Source organism: Elephas maximus, chromosome X (assembly GCF_024166365.1).
Source record: "Elephas maximus indicus isolate mEleMax1 chromosome X, mEleMax1 primary haplotype, whole genome shotgun sequence".
Lineage (NCBI taxonomy): Eukaryota > Metazoa > Chordata > Mammalia > Proboscidea > Elephantidae > Elephas > Elephas maximus.
Genome location: NC_064846.1, coordinates 176,062,991 through 176,080,281, shown reverse-complemented (window position 1 = coordinate 176,080,281; position 17,291 = coordinate 176,062,991).

The following is a 17,291-nucleotide window of genomic DNA, read 5'->3' as shown; positions in this document are numbered from 1 at the left end:
TAAAAAAAAAAAACCATAATAATGATGAGAACAGTTGTTTGCAAAGAGTCTTTTAGACTTGCCAATTTCCTGTGGAAAGTTTTTAGAACTTCAAACTCAAATCCCTCCACATACCTACAGAATCAGAACATTCATTTTTTTATATACTCCTGGGAGATGAGCCCCTCCAGGTGGGAAGGCACTTAAAATACACAGTGGCTGGAACAATGGACTCAAGCTTCCCAACGATGGTGAGGGTGGTGCAAGGCCAGGCAATGTTTTGTTCTGTTGTACCTGACTCGACGGCAGCTCACAACTACAAAGTTCAGCCCACCTCAGAAGCCAGTTTGCTTCCTGTTTCCTGATGTGGCCAGGTGTCTGCTCTCCAGACATGGGCAGTTTCCCCTGGAGGCCGATTTTGATACCAACAAGTGGTAATGCTTTTTGCTCCCGAGGCATGCCTCCCTCCATGGCGTCTCTTGGGAGAATTTAGATGTAAAACCCTTTGAAGAAGCCCCCAAACAAAACAAAACAAAAAAAACAAACCACTTGCCTTCAAGTCAGCTCCCTCTCATGGTGAGCCTGTGTGTGTCAGAGTAGAACTGTGCTCCACAGGGTTTTCAAGGCTGTGAATTTTCAGAAGCAGATTGCCAGGCCTTTCTTCTGAGGCACCTACAGGTAGTCTTGAACCTCCAACCTTTCGATTAGTAGTTAAGGGCTTACTGATTGGAGGTGCCTCAGAAGAAAGGCCAGGCAATCGATTTCTGAAAATCAGCCACTGAAAACCCCATGGAGAACAGTTCTACTCTGACACACACGGGGGCACCATGAGTCGGAGTCGACTGGACAGCGACTGGTGGATTGCGTACATACTGTTGTTCAAGTTGAGCCACCTATTGCAAAGGAAATTGTGAGCACAGACTCAGCTGTTGAGGCAAATGGTATTTAGAATAAGACTGTTGACCTGATTTTTCTACTCTCCGTTTTCTCGACGGCCACTGGTTTGTGCAAAAGAATATGTTAGGAGTGTTTCTCAAGGATTCGGCTCTGATGATGACCAAGATAAAGACGAGGGAACTCCCATTTTAATCATGGTTCTGCTACTTACTAGAGGGAACTCCCATTTTAATCGTGGTTCTGCTACTTACTAATTACAGGGAAATACTGTAAGTTTTCTGGATTTTGGCACGGCACCAGGCCACATTTCATTCTGCTGTGTATCAGGTCATTGTGAGCTGGAGCCGACTCAAAGGCACTGAGCAGCAACAACACCCAGACTTTAATTTTTCTCAAAAGTAAAACTCAGGTAAAAAGAGTCTCTTTAGCATGTGGTTGTCACGATCCAATGAACGCATGGATGGAAAATCGCTAACACAGCATGAGAACTCAGTGACTGACAGTTTGAATGCCACCAACACAACCATTGTGTCGTATTATGTTTTCATCTCGTGAACGTACCTCAAGAGCCTTCTAAGTGGTAGCCCTCCAGAATAGAAATATGAACAAGCTTTGGTCACTGGCCTCAAACAGCTAAAATGCTCATCTGAAACACTAGGGTAGGTTTAATTAGCACGTACTCATTATGTAGTCATGCTGAATGGGTTTCTAATTAAATGGAGAGTGGAAAAAGATCATGTCAACTGTCTTATTCTAGACCCCGTTTGTCCCAGCAGTTGGGTTTTGCCTGGCAGTTCCGTTGGCCATAGGGAGCTCACCTTGAGCAATAATATGCAACCCCCCAGTTGCTGTCCAGTTGGCTCTGACTCATGGAGCCCCCATGTGTGTGAGAGTAGAACTGTGCTCCATTGGGCTTTCAAATGCCTGATTTTTCAGAAGCAGATTGCCAGGCCTTTCTTCCAAGGTGCCTCTGGGTGGACAGAAACCACCAACCTTTTGGCTAGCAGCTGGGTGCTTTAACAGTTTACATCACTGAAAGACTCTGCTCACAGTTCAATGGTTGAAAGTCCTGCTTCAGGGTATGACTCTAGGGGGGAGGTCCCTCCATGTCTATTTCAGCTTCCTAGTAGCTTCTGGCCGTCCTTGTCCTTGGGAATCTTAGGCTTGTGCTTTCATGGCCACGGTTGTCAAATAGCCTTTATCTTCTTCCTCGTGTGTGTGTGTCTATTCTGCCCTTCTCATAACTCAGGCATGACATGAACTGACTGATTCCGTTACTTCAGATCATGTCATGGAGGGTGACTTCTTGTTGTTGGTTGCCATGAAGTAGGTTCTGACTCAGAGTAACCCCATGTGACAGAGTAGAGCTGCCCTGTAGGGTTTTTCTAGGCTGTAATCTTTATGGGAGCAGATCGCCAGGTCTTTTCTCCCATGGAGGTGCTGAGTGGATTTGAACTGCCAACCTTTCCATTAGCAGCCAAGTGCTTAACTGTTAGCACCATCAGGATTCCTATGTATCTATCTGTCTGTCATCTATCCACCCATCCACCCACCCACCCACCTGTCCATCCATCCATCCATCCATCCATCCATCCATCCATCCATCCATCCATCCATCCATCCATCCATCCATCCATCCATCCATCCATCCATCCATCCATCCATCCATCCATCCATCCATCCATCCATCCATCCATCCATCCATCCATCCATCCATCCATCCATCCATCCATCCATCCATCCATCCATCCATCCATCCATCCATCCATCCATCCATCCACCCACCCACCCGTCCACCCGTCCACCCGTCCATCCGTCCATCCATCCATCTTTATTTATCCCTGTCTATTTTTTTTATATATACATATATATGTTGTTGTTGGGTGCCGTTGAGTCAATTCTAACTCATAGCGACTCTGTGTGACAGAGTAGAACTACCCCATAGGGTTTTCTAGGCTGTAATCTTTACAGGAGCAGATTATCAGGTCTTTTCTCCTGCAGAGCTGCTGGGTGGGTTTGAACCGCCAAACTTTGGTCTAGCCACTGAGCGCTTAACCAATGTGCCACCAGGGCTCCTTATAAACTCTATAGAAGCTTAAACTAAATTCCATTAAGGGACGCTCAAATTATTCGGTTAGTTCAGGCATAAATATGTAAACATATTTAAGATCGTAATTATTTTCTAGGTAGCAGAAATCCTGATTAGATTCTTTCTTTTTAGTCAATACTTGAAAAATGGCAAACAAATTGTACACACAGTTAGTTGCATCAGAAACCCAGGAAAGATAAAGTGATAAGTTTGTTGTTGTTGGGTGTGGTCAAGTCGACTCTGACAGCGGCCCTGTGTGACAAAGCAGAACTGCTTCGTAAGGTTTTGTAGGCTGTAATCTTTATGGGAGCAGATCACCAAAGGGTAGGTTTGAACTGCCAACCTTTCGGTTGGCAGCAGAGCACTTAACCGTTGCACCACCAGGGCTTCTATGGAAGGTGCCTACATTGCATTAGGTTACATCCAAGGGTATGGGGTGAGGGTTCTAAGATATAGGGGTGAGGGTTCTAACACGTATTCAGTGGAGAACTTAAGCTCGTCAAGGATTGAGTCCTCCATTCCTGATCCATTGGCTCCGTGGCTAATGGAACTTCCTGGCCATGACTGCAATGTCCCTTCAGTCTCATTTGTGTTTAACATATGGTTTAATGTTGTGGCTTGTCGCACCTATTTTTATTTTAAAGCTGGGAGAAGCCTGTGGGCTAACAGTCAGGTGTCATCTAGTTCAGGAGTTATAAATGTGTTTAAGCCAGCCCATTAAAACATCAGGGCATTTTCAGCAGAAGTAATTATTGCACCTCATGGTGGGCAGACGTTTGATGAGAAGTGCACTGACTGGCTGTTCGTGTCTTGGGTGAATAAATCCAAGGGTAGTTATGCAGAAACGGTATTTAGTGGGTGCTCAACATGTGCCAAGAAATTTGTTATTTGCTTCATAATTGTACGCGACTTTTAACAAATCCTTTTTTTTTGTAGTTTAGATGAAGGTTTACAGAGCAAATTAGTTTCTCATTAAACAATTAATACACGTGCTGCTTTGTGACATGGGTTACCAACCCCACAATGTGTCAACACTCTCCCTTTTTCCACCTTGGGTTCCCCATTACCAGCTTTTCTGTTCCCTCCTACTGTCTCGTCCTTGCCCCTGGACTGGTCTCGCTTTAACAAATTCTTGCCATTGTTGGTTGCCACTTTGGTTTGGGTCTCTCCTTTGTTCTTTTTCTCCTGCTACTGTTTTTTATTTCACTGATCTTGCAGAATCTAAAGGATGATACACTTACTATTTTGTCTGATTTGTAACATTATTTAAAATCAGATGCCAACTCAGTTCATGGCATCTATACACACATTACATTTTTTTTTAAACCTTCAGTTGATAAATTTGATTCGTTTGTGCTATCATAATGCTTTGATTTCTGAAAACAACAGGTGCGTACCTAAGCTTTCCAATTAAACACAGAGCTTCTATAAATTGGTGTCGCGGAAATCATCTTTTATACGTATCTGCCACATAATTAAATGTAGAGGCTTTTAATTTCCATTTGTATTTTACAGTCCTTCAAATCCCCCAAAGTATTTTACTTTAAAGCCAAATGAATTTTTCTGGGGGGAAAATAATCTCTCTCGAGATGAGTCTTTTTTTTTTTTTTAAATGTGAACGTCACAATTAATGCACAAATATTTTAAACCACCCGTATGACTCCTCAAGTTCTATTTTGAGAAATCTGACGGACAAGCTGGTGATTGCCTCGGACACGGGCTTTCAATCAACTTGAGCTGCAAGCTATGCTTCACTGATCACCCAGCGAGCACGGCGATAATTAGTCATCGACTCTCCTATAGGAAAGCCCTGAAGCCCAGAGGGATGCCTGCGTCTGCCTCACCCTCCCCTAGGGAAGGGTTGCTAAGGTGGAAAGCGTAAACCTGTAATTGTATCTTCTTGGGTTTTACAACTGTGCCCTGTCAAAGGCCTCCCCACAAGCCTCTCTCCTTTTTCCTTCCAGGAGAGTGAGATTCAGGACTTGCTTATTGCCACCCCACTAAGGAACGTCTCCAGCAAGTAGGGCAAGCCCATCTGCGGGATTCAAGTTACATATTTTATTTCAACTGCATTCAATTAGCATCCAATAGTAACTTTCGCCTTGACTCTATCACGGGTTATCTGGAGTAAAAGGAGCCCTGGTGGTGCAGTGGTTAAAGCCCTGGGCAGCTGAGAGAAAGATCGTAAGGATGGTATTTAAAATATCATCGTAATGTGCTGAAAAGGAGCCCTGGTGGCACAGTTAAGTGCTGGGCTGCCAACCAAAATGTCGTGGTTCGAACTCACCCAGCAGCTCTGTGGGAGAAAAGACTTGGTGATCTGCTCCTGTAGAGATTACAGCTTAGGAAACTTTATGGGGCAGTTCTACTCTGTCACATGGGGTCACTAGGAGTCAAAACCAACTTCATGGCACCCAACAACAACATTAACAGGGGGCATTAAGCACTTGACTGCTAACCTAAAGGTTGACAGTTTGAACCCCCCCAGCAGTGCGGTGGAAGAAAGACCTGGTGATCTGGTCCCATAAAGATTACACCCTAGGAAACCCTATGTGGCAGTTCTACTCTGTCACATGGGGTCACCATGAGGTGGAATCGACAGCACAGCACCCAACAACAGCGTGGTGAAGACCACAGAGGAAAACATAGATGGTGGGAATTTTTCAACATTCTACAATGTCTGGAGCCAGGAGATCCTGAGGACAAGGTCACTGGCACAGCTAAGTCCAGAGGACAGAGCGGGTGCAGGTTATACGCTGCGCGATATGCAAAAACATCCAGATGGAGAAGGTTCCCCAAATTGTTGTTATACTTGCCCTCCAGTCGGCTCTGACTCAAGCTGATCTTATGTGTGACAGAAGGAAACATTGTCCTGTCCTGCACCATCCTGATTGTGGGTATGTTTGAGTCCACTGTTCTATCTACTGTGTCAGTCCATCTCATGGAGGGTCTTCTTTGTTTTCTCTGACCCTCTACTTTATCAACCATGACGTCCTTTTCTAGTGTTTGGTCTTTCCTGAGGACATGTCCAAAGTAAGTGAGCCGAAGTCTCAGTATCCTTGCTTTTAAGGAGCATTCTGTTTTTGCTTTTTTAAATTAATTTTTATTGTGCTTTAAGTGAATATTTACAAATCAAGTCAGTCTGTCATAGAAAAATTTATATATACCTTGCTATATACTCCTAGTTGCTCTCCCCCTAATGAGACAGCACACTACTCCTTCCCTCCACTTTCTCTCGTCATGTCCATTCAGGCAGCCCCTGGCCCCCTCATCTCCCCTCTAGGCAGGAGATGCCAACGTAGTCTCGTGTGTCTACTTGATCCAAGAAGCTCGTTCTTCACCAGTATCATTTTCCATCCCATATTCCAGTCCAATCCTTGTCTGAAGAGTTGGCTTTGTGAATGGTTCCTGTCTTAGGCTAACAGAAGGTCTGGGGACCATGGCCTCTGGGGTCCTTCTAGTTCCAGTCTGACCATTAAGTCTGGTCTTTTTACTAGAATTTGGAGCCTGCATCCCACTGTTCTCCTGCTCCCTCAGGAGTTCTCTGATGTGTTCCCTGTCAGGGCAGTCATCATTGTGGCTGGGCTTCATCTAAGCATTCTGGTTTTATTTCTTCTAAGAGGGATTCGTTTATTCTTCTGGCAGCCCACAGCATATTCAACATTCTTTACCAACACCATAATTCAAATCTGTCAGTTCTTCATCTGTCTTCCTTTTTCAGTGTTTGGCTTGTGACCAAAAAACCAAACCGGTTGCCGTCCGGTCGATTCTGACTCATTGCGCCCCTACAGGACAGGGTGGAACTGCCCTATAGGGTTTCCAAGGAGCTGCTGGTGGATGCTAACTGCTGACCTTTTGGTTAACAGCCAAACCCTTAACCATTGTGGCACCAGGGCTCCTGTGCATATAAGGCGGTTGAAAGCACCGTGGCTTGGGTCAGACGCACCTTAGTCCTCAAAGCGATATCTTTGCTTTTAAAACTTTAAAGTTTTTTTTTTTTTTTTTTTTTTTGCAGTAGATTTGTCCAATGCAAATTCATTGTTGGATTTCTTGACTGCTACAGACATGGGCATTGAGAGTGGATCCAAGTAGAATGAAATCCTGGACAACGTCAATTTATTCTCCGTTTACCATGAGAGAGAGATTGGCAGGCAGATCTCAGCAGGCAACTCCAATTTCTGAAGGACTTGATAAATATGGGCTGATGATGTCAGGGGCAGCACAAATGGAGAATCTGTTGATTCTTTGTAAGGATCAATCTGCAAGGCCATGCTGACGCCTTGATTTTGAACTTCTTGCTTCCAGAACTGTGAGAGAGCCAGTTTGGGTTGTCTTAAGTCACCTGGGTTGTGGCAATTTGTAATGGCATCTCTGGGAGACTGATATGCTCTCACTCTATTTGTGAGGGAGCTGTGTGCTTCTCCTCATTATGGATTTGAAGGAGGGTGGGAGGGAAGAGGAAGGAAGAAAGAAGGGAAGGAAGGATGAGAAGAAGGAAGGGAGGAAGGACAGGAGGAAGAAAGGAAGGGAGGAGGAGGGAAAAGAAAGTAATAAAGGCAGGAAGGGAGGAAGGAAAGAGGATGGAGTGAGGAAGGAAGATAGGAAAGGAGGAAGGAAGTAGGAAGTGTTGAAGCAAGATACCACTAGTTAATCCTACAATTATTATACTAGTTTTCAAATTTATTTCTTGCCCTGGCAACAGGCTTAAGAAAAAAAGCCCATATGATTGAGAAACTACATTTTAAAATGTGTTTTTTCCGAGTATCCTACCAAAAAAAAAAAAAAAGAAGAAGAAGAAGAAGTAAATAGAGCTATGGCGTTGTAAAAAAAAAGGAAAGAATCATTAAGCCAAAGCGTTAATGGGATGAAAAAGAGTTTTTTAATGTAGTGGTAAACAAACAAAATGCCTGTGCTCCTTTTTTCATACGTTTAGATGACATTTTTTTTTTGATATTTCCAAATTACTTTTCTTTTTTTAAAATAATATTTTATGGTGTTTTAGGTGAACGTTTACACAGCAAATTAAGCTCCTCTTTTTTTTTTTTAACAACTTTTATACAAATTATCTCATGCCTTTGGTTTTACAATATTTGCAATGTATCAGCATTCTTATTATTTGTATTTTGTATGTTCTGTTGCCCTTGATCTAGCCTCCCTTTTCGTCCTTGCCTTCTCATGTTTGTTTTGGGTTAACTGTTGACCATTTGGTCTTGTATAGTTAATTGTTTAAGGGGTGATATTGTGTATTTTATAAGCCAATCTGTTATTTGGCTTAAGCTTCAATTCCAAGTTCAAACGGTATCTTAGACCATAGTCTTGGGGGCTCCTGTAGCCTCTTTTGGTCTGCTAGGTCTGACCCTTTTTCAGAATTTGATATTATTTTACATTTTTCTCCCATTCCATCTGGGACCTTTTATTGATTCCCTGGTCAGAATGGTTGGTAGTGGTAGCTGGGCACCATCTATTTCTCTTGATCTCGTGTTAGAAGAGGCGTGGTTCTTGTGGGCTGACTTTTTTTTTTTTTTTTTTAATAATATTTTCAATTCATGAAGCAGGCTTCAAAATGGCTTGAATTTTATTTCCTTGTCCAACTTGTCCATAAACCCTACAGGACTCTTGCTGAATTTTAATGTTTTTCTAGGTTTCAAGGGCATAATTTCCGAATGGGGGGTGATGATTCCCTACCTTGTTCACTGAGCTGTTGGAAGGGTCGAAATGATAATTTCATTGTAATTATTTTATAAGCCATAAAATAACAGAGAATGGAAACTGTTCATGGTTAATAGCCTAATATTCACCCCAGAGGACAGAGAGTTCAAAAAGTGAAGAACAGAATTACGACGAGAAATATTTCTCTGACCTAACATATTCTGTGGAAGACACAGACGCGTCCAGAGGTGGAAGGGACAGTTGCTGAAATCAGAATTTTTCTCCTTGTGTGAAGGAGCCCGTGTGGTGCAAGGGTTAAGTGCTCGGCTGGTAACGCAGAGGTTGATGGTTCAAACCCATCCAGGAGCTCCTTGGGACAAAGACCCGGCTATCTGCTTCTGTGAAGATTACATGGGACCCCCAGTAATTGCAGTCGACTCGATGGCACCCAACAACAACAACAGCACCAGCACCAGCAACATCTTTATGCAGGACCAGGCCAGATTGTCCTGAATCTACTTGGAACTACTATGAGTTGAAGCTACTGAAAACAGCAGAGAAAGTCTGCATTAGGGTTCTCCAGAGAAACAACCAACTCACACACAGATTCCTTTACGCCAACTTGTAACCACAAACTCACACGCTCACGTATATACACACTTGCGGTCGCCTACACAGACACATGAACACAAGCACACATACTGACACACCAGCTGTAACTCCAACACACCTAGTTGTTGTCATGGATTGACTTATGTCCCCCCCAAAATGTGTGTATTAACTTGGTTAGGCCATGATTCCCAGTACTGTGCGGTTATCCTGCATTTTGTGATTGCAATTTTATGTTAAGAGGATTAGAGCGGGATTGTAACACCATCCTTACTCAGGTTACCCCCTGATCCAAGGTAAAGGGAGTTTCCCCAGGGTGTGGCCTGTACCACCTTTTATCTTACAAGAGATAAAAGGAAAGAGAAGTGAGCGCAGAGAGTTGGGGACCTCATACCACCAAGAAAGAAGCACCGGGAGCAGAGCACATCCTTTGGACCTGGGGTTCCCGTGCAGAGAAGCTCCTAGTCTAGGGGAAAATTGGTGAGAAGGCCAACAGAGAAAGAAAGCCTTCCCCTGGAGCTGACACCCTGAATTTGGACTTATAATCTACTTTACCGTGAAGAAATAAATTTCTTTTTGTTAAAGCCATCCACTTGTGGTATTTCTGTTATAGCAGCACTAGATGACTAATAGAGTTACCTATACATTCCCAAATAGACACTCATGTACAAACTCACACACACAAATGTATATACTCACACTTACATACACACACAAATATCCACGTACATGCTTGTACTCGCAAACACACAGTCACATAAATGCATACACAAACTCAGGGGCACTCACGCCTATACCAGCTCACACACACCCACACTCATACACATATGAACTCCGCAACACACATTCACACACAAATTCATTTATATGTAAACTCACACACAGATACACAACCCCCCCACACTCACGCTCATATACGTATTTATTCATACTCACACTGACGTATGACTGCCAAACACACACCCACACACAAATTCATATATACAAACTCACACACACATACACAAACCTATACACACTCATACTCACATACATACTTACACACACACGTAAACTCTTAAATGCATATTTGCATACACATTTATGTACAGAAACTCACAGTCAGGTACACGCTCACACCAGTCACTTGATGACTCCTGCTCACTAAAATGCACATGGAAACACATACACACAAACGCATAGACAATCCCAGAGCTTATCCGTTGCTCCTTGTTTGGTTACCTGCTGCCTGCTCCAGGGAAAGAAAGGCTGCAATCAAAGCTCACAATGAAATAAAAGTGGAAAACATGCCTCTCCCTAAATTTTTTTTAAAATTAACTACACACGTGTCACATTTTACAAATCTAAAGAGAGCCACGTTTCTGCAAACCTTGTGTAAAGAAAACATAGTACATAGAAAGAAACGTTGGTATGTGTTTCAGCCTGTGCCTCCAAACCCTCTGAGAAAATTGCAGAATCCTTTTAGGAGCTTGGAGCACTGCCGAATTTGCAAACCACTGCGGTGGCCATTTCTTTCTCATTCTGTCGACACAATTACTGTTACCATGCTGAGTGAATACAAATTAACAGATGAAAAAGATACTGTGGAAAGGTGAAATTAAACCTGGCCCCAAGCCCCCCTGCAGGGGCTGCTCCTGCACTCCCTAGAATTACCTAGGCGCTTCCAAAAATATGCAAAAAGTCTGGGAAATAGGATTGCATCCCTGACCTTGGTAATTCAGGGGAAAACAATTAGAAGTAATATTAAACCGCTCTCTGCATTTTCGTGAAAGTGTATCTACTCAGTGCTCTGAAGTAACGCCCGCACTGAAGGAGTTCTTTTGCGTTTCTGTTTTTATTTGTGAAGATTTTTTAGGAAACCGTAAGCTAAATGATATCATATTGGTGACTGTAATGTCGGTTTAATTTTCAAATGGTACCCTCTGGCAAGCATAGTTATGTGTGATGACAAACATCATAAGACACTAATAATGAGCTAACTAGGAAAAAAAATGGGATTATTCATTGGGAATTGAAAATAAAAGAAGAAAACAGAGAAATGCAGAATAAATATGACAGCTCCTAATACAATAAAATTTTAGAGTATTTAAAGGAGAACACTGAGCACTGAATTCATTTACATGCTCCCAATAATTTAATTTTTTCCTCCTAATTATAAGAAGTGTTCTGAGAACTTATGTGGTAGAGATAAGTTTGCGTAGCTCTGGTGATGCTGTGGTTAAGAGCTCAGCTGCTAACCAAAAGGTCGGCAGTTCAAATCCACCAGCCGCTCCTTGGAAACCCTGTGGGGCAATTCTACCCTGTCCCTCAGGGTTGCTATGAGTTGGAATCAACTAGAGGGCAACAGGTTTTTTTTTTTTTTTTTTGGTATATCATTCAGTTCTCAGTCTTACTTCAATTATCTAGAATTTATTTCCTTGTAGAGTCCCTGGGTGATGCAAAAGGCCAATGTGCTTGGGTGCTAACCAGAAGGTTGGGGGTTTGAATTCACCCAAAGAACCTCGAAAGAAAGGCCTGGCAACCCACTTCTGAAAAACCAGCCATTGAAAACCGTGTGGAGTGCAGTTCTGCTCTGACACACATGAGGATGATTGATAACCAAAACCAAACCCAGTGCCATCGAGTCGATTCCGACTCATAGGGACCCTATAGGACAGAGTAGAACTGCCCCCATAGAGTTTCCAAGGAGCGCCTGGCAGATTCAAACTGCTGACCCTTTGGTTAGCAGCCATAGCACTTAACCACTACGCCACCAGGGTTTCCGGATGATTGATAGCAATTGGTTATATATATAACATATGTAATGGTGTTAAAAATAATCAAAACTCAAAGAAATTCAAACATGTGGCTTATTCTGAGCAGTTATTCTATGTGCATATAAGGAGACCATTCTGAATACAAAAAAAGCAAATGGCTTAAAGAAGCTGATTCTGACTCATACTGACCCTATAGGACAGAGTAGAACTGCCCACAGGGTTTCCAAGGGTATAATCTTTATGAAGAAGAACCTGGCATCCAGATTGGTGAAAGATTCATGAACAGCCTGCGATACGCAGGTGACACAACTTTCCTTGCCAAAAGCAAAGAGGACTTGAGGCATGTACTGATGAAGATAGAAGCCTATAGCCTTCAGAATGGATTACACCTCAACATAAAGAAAACAAAAATCCTCAACCTGGACCGATAAGCAACATCATGACATGATAAACAGAGAAAAGACTCAAGTTGCCCAGGATCTCATTTTACTTGGATCCATAATCAATGCCAATGGAAACAGCAGTCAAGAAATCAAACGACCTACTGCTTTGGGCAAATCTGCTGCAAAAGACCTCTTTAAAGCGTTGAAAAGCAAAGATGTCATTTTGAGGACTAAGGTGCACCTGACCCAAGCCATGATATTTTCAATGGCCTCATATGCATGTGAAAGCTGGACAATGAATAAGGAAGACTGAAGGAGAATTGATGTATTTGAATTATGGTGCTGGTGAAGAATATTGAATATACCATGGACTGCCAGAAGAGAGAACAAGTCTGTCTTGGAAGAAGTACAGCCAGGATGCTCCTTGGAAACGAGGATGGTGAGACTTCGCCTTGTGTACTTTGGACATGTTATCAGGAGGGACCAGTCCCTGGAGAAGGACATCATGTTTGGTAAAGTAGAGGACCAGTGAAAAAGAGGAAGACCTCCAATGAGATGGATTGACACAATGAGTGCAACAGCGGGCTCAAACATAGCAAGGTTGTGAGGGTGGCACAGGACTGGGCAGTGTTTTGTTCTGTTGTGCATAGGGTTGCTATGAGTTGGAACTGACTCAAAGGCATCTAACAACAACAACAACAACAATCTTTATGGGAACAGATCGCCAGGTCTTTGTCCTGTGGAGCACCTGGTGGGTTTGAGCCACTGACCTTTTGGTTAGTAGCCAAGTGTTTAATCACTGCACCACCAGGGTGCCACCACGGCTCCAGTCAAATCATACCAAAAACCAAACTAAACCCAGTGCCATCGAGTCGATTCCAACTCATAGCGACCCTAGAGGACAGAGTAGAACTGCCCCCATAGAGTTTCCAAGGAGCCCCTGGTGGATTCAAACTGCTGACCCTTTGGTTAGCAACTGTAGCTCTTAACCACTACGCCACCAGGGTTTCTAGTCAAACAATAAAAAAAAAAAAAAAGTCTAGCTCGATTATTAAATAGCATTTTGTCTTGGGCAGTGTGCCCTTTTAAAATAATTATCTATGTGCAGTGCTGACAATAGAAATTCCAAAGGTCAGATGAGGCACTATGTTTTAGGGTAAGCCAGTAATTATCTGAATTGTGGTTCAAGACAATGCTGCATGTCCACAAGTTATTATGTAAACTCTGTTATGGCCCTGTTTCCATGGTGATGTATAATTACTAGCAATAAGCTAGGGGTATAAGAATCTTTGAAAGGTTTTTCTTCTTGGGAACATTTTTGACTCTCTAGTCAGAAATGTCGTCCAGATTTGCAAATCATATTGAATAAAATTCTATCAATTTGTGTTATTGGCTTAATATTATTTTTGTTTTAACCCTTCCAAGTGATTACAAAATGTTTAGCAAGTTAGAACATATTCTGGGATATAAAATATTTTTTCCATAAATTCAAAATATTCAGGTCATCCCCGTAACATTTTAATAAAGAAGACATTTGTGGAACACAGCAGAGGGAAGAATGTTAGTGTCTTTTAAATTTGTATTACAGCATGCTAGGTTACCTGTCATTTTTTTTTTTAATATACTTAATTTTACATGCCAAATGCTTGTATATATTCTTTTAAATTAAAGATTAAAGTTACTTATTAAACAATTTAAGGTGTTTTATATTTGCCTTTTATATTTGTTTTTGTTGTTAGGTGCCATTCAGTCAACTCTGACTCATAGCGATCCCACTAACAGAGTAGAACTGCCCCATAGGGTTTCCAAGGCTGTAATCTTTATGGGACATCATGCTTGGTAGAGTAGAGGATCAGTGAAAAAGAGGAAGACCTTTGAAGAGATGAACTGACACAGTGGCTGCAACAATGGGCTCAAGCATAGCAACGATTGTGAGGATGGTGCAGGACCCGGCAGTGCTTGGTTCTGTTGTGCATAGGGTCACTATGAGTTGGAATCGACTACACAGCAGCTAAAAACAACAGTCTTTAAGGGAGCAGATTGCCAGGTCTTCCTCCTAGTTCAAACCGACAACCTTTCAGTTCTCAGCTGAGCGCTTAACAGTTGCACCACCAGGGTTCCTTCCTCTTCTATAATAAGTTTAAATTACTACCGAAGAACAAAACTAAAGTGAAGCACACAGGCGCTCACAACTGACCAAAAGTGTGCACCTAAAATACCATTCTTAAAGGCACCGACCCGTTCTTTATTTTCTTTCTCAAGGTGTAACATCCTGCAGGATTCCATTTGAAAACTCAGGTGTGACCAAAGGGAGATCAGGGGCTTCATAAAGATTAGGCTTGAAAGGACCCTGGATAGGAACTCTGCTGCAGTGTTAAAGGAAATGTGTTTGACCTTGGGGATGTGGAAAATTGTATTTTAATGGAGTGGAGAAATACACAGAGGAATATCACACACCTTCTAATAAGAATACTAAAGTGGACCAGTGTAAGGAGGCCAAGACAGCAGGAGGGGTCTGTGAATACAGGTGCTATCAGACGAGCCCTTTGGGTGGTTTGGGAGGTGCCGGGCTACTTGGAACCCTGGTGACGCAGTGGTTAAGAGCTTGACTGCTAACCACAAAGGTCAGCAGTTCGAATCCACCAGCTGCTCCTTGGAAATCCTGTGGGGCAGTTCTGCTCTGTCCTATAGAGTCCCTATGAGTCAGAATCGACTTCACGGCAACGTTTTTTTTTATTCTAGAGAGAGTCCCCGGGTGATTCAAAGGGTTAATATGCTGGGCTGCTTACCCCTAGGTTGGAGGTCCCAGTCCACCCAGAAGGTGCCCCAGAAGAAAACGCTTGGAGATTTGCTTCTGAAAAATCATTCCCTGAAAACCCCGTGTAGCAGACTGTTACTCTGACACACATGCGGATACCATGAGTTGGAACTGACTGGGTCACTGGTAGACTAGAGGGCATTTCTATGTTTTTATGAATATACACGTTTTCAAACATTCCTTTAGGTTGTAGTTTCTCATGCGGATGCAAAAGATGAAACTTTAGATTATGCAAAATAAAGGAAATAGTAGTTCAGCCACATTTGGTCCTTGGGATTTAGCTAATCAAACTTTCTTTTCTTATTCTTTCTTTTCTTTTCCTTCCTCCCCCCTCCCTCCCTCCCTTCCTCCCTCCCTCCCTCCCTCCTTCCCTCCCTCCTTCTCCCCTCCCTCCCTCCTTCCCTCCCTCCTTCTCCCCTCCCTCCCTCCCTTCCTTCCTTTTTTTTTCTTCCCTCCCTCCCTTTCTCCCTCTCTCCCTCACTCAGCATAAACTTTTCTACATTTATCCAAGGTGTGGCATCCATCAGACCTTCATTTTTCTTTATGGCTAAGTAATATTCCATTGTATGTATAGACCATACTTTGTTTACCCATTCATCAGCTGATGGACATTTAGGTTGTTTCCACCTTTTGGCTGTTGTGGACAGTGCTGCAGTGAGCATTGGTGTACAGGTTTCTGTTTGCACTCCTGCCTTCACTTCTTCTGGGCGTATTCCAAGGACTGGGATTGCTGGGTCAGGTGGTAGTTCCTTGTCACCAATCTTCCCTGGTGGAGGAGGTTCTCAGCACAGGAACCCTGGGTCCAAAGAACATGCTATTCTCCTGGCTCTTGTTTCTTGATGGTATGAGGTCGCCTTGTCTCTCTGCATGCTTCTCTCTTTTATATCTCAAAAGAGATTGACTCAAGACATGATTCAATCTTGTAGATTGAGTCATGCCTCAACATAATGGCCACTAATCTCACCTCATTAACATCATAGAGGTAGGATTTACAACACATAGGAAAATCACATCAGATGACAAAATGGTGGACAATCACACAATACTGGGAATCTTGGCCAAGCCAAGTTGACACATATATTTGGGGGACACAATTCAATCCATGACACAGAGCATTAGGCTAGCCATTGGAGCACCTTCAGAGGTTGGTGGTAGGGGATAAGTTGGAGCGAGATAAATTTGGAATTGAAAAAAAAAAAAAACCTCCTTCTCTTATGAAACCTTGTGCCTCAGTCATTTTTACAGTTTTTTTTTTTTTAATTATTGTTTAAATAATAATGACCTGCAATAGGCTGAAATGGGTCTCTGGGTGGCACTAGTAGTTAATGTACTCAACTACAGACTAAAAGATTGGAAGTTCAAGTCCACTTACGGGTGTCTTGGAAGAAAGGACTGGCAATCTTCCAACAATTCAGTCATTGAAAATCCTGTGGAGCACAGTTCTAGTCTGACACACGAGTCACTACGAGTTGGAGTTGGCATGACAGCAACTGGTTTTTATAGACTGAAAAATATCACCATGTTATCCATGTAGTCATATTGTGTATTTGCAAGTGGTTATCTGGAATTTGAAAGGAGCCCTGGTGGTGCCGTGATTAAGCACTTGGCTGAGGACTGTAAGGTCAGCTTTTAGGACTCACAAGCTGCTCCTTGGGAGAAAGACGCAGCCGTTTGCTTCCATAAAGATTCCAGCCTTGGAAACCCTGTGGGGCCCTCTGTCCTATAGGGTCGCTGTGAGTCAGAATGGACTCGATGGCAATGGGTTTGGTTTTTTGGTTTGTTTTTTGGAATTGAGTTGAGAGTCATCAATGTTGGTTTCTTTCATTACTATGATTATGGTAAAATATATATAACTAGAAGCTTTGCCATGTTAAGCATTTTTAAGTATACAATTCAGTGACATTAAATTGTATTCACCACGTTGCACCAATGTCATCACTATCCATTCTGAAAAGCTTTTCATGAGCCCAAAAAGCAGCCCAGTACCCCTTAAGCAATACCTCCCCAGTTCCCCCTGCCCTCCTCTGGTAACGGCTAAGGAACGTTTGTCACTTTGTATGTGTTTGCTTATTCTGCATGTTTTGTGTTCCAGCAATACCACTTCCAGGTTG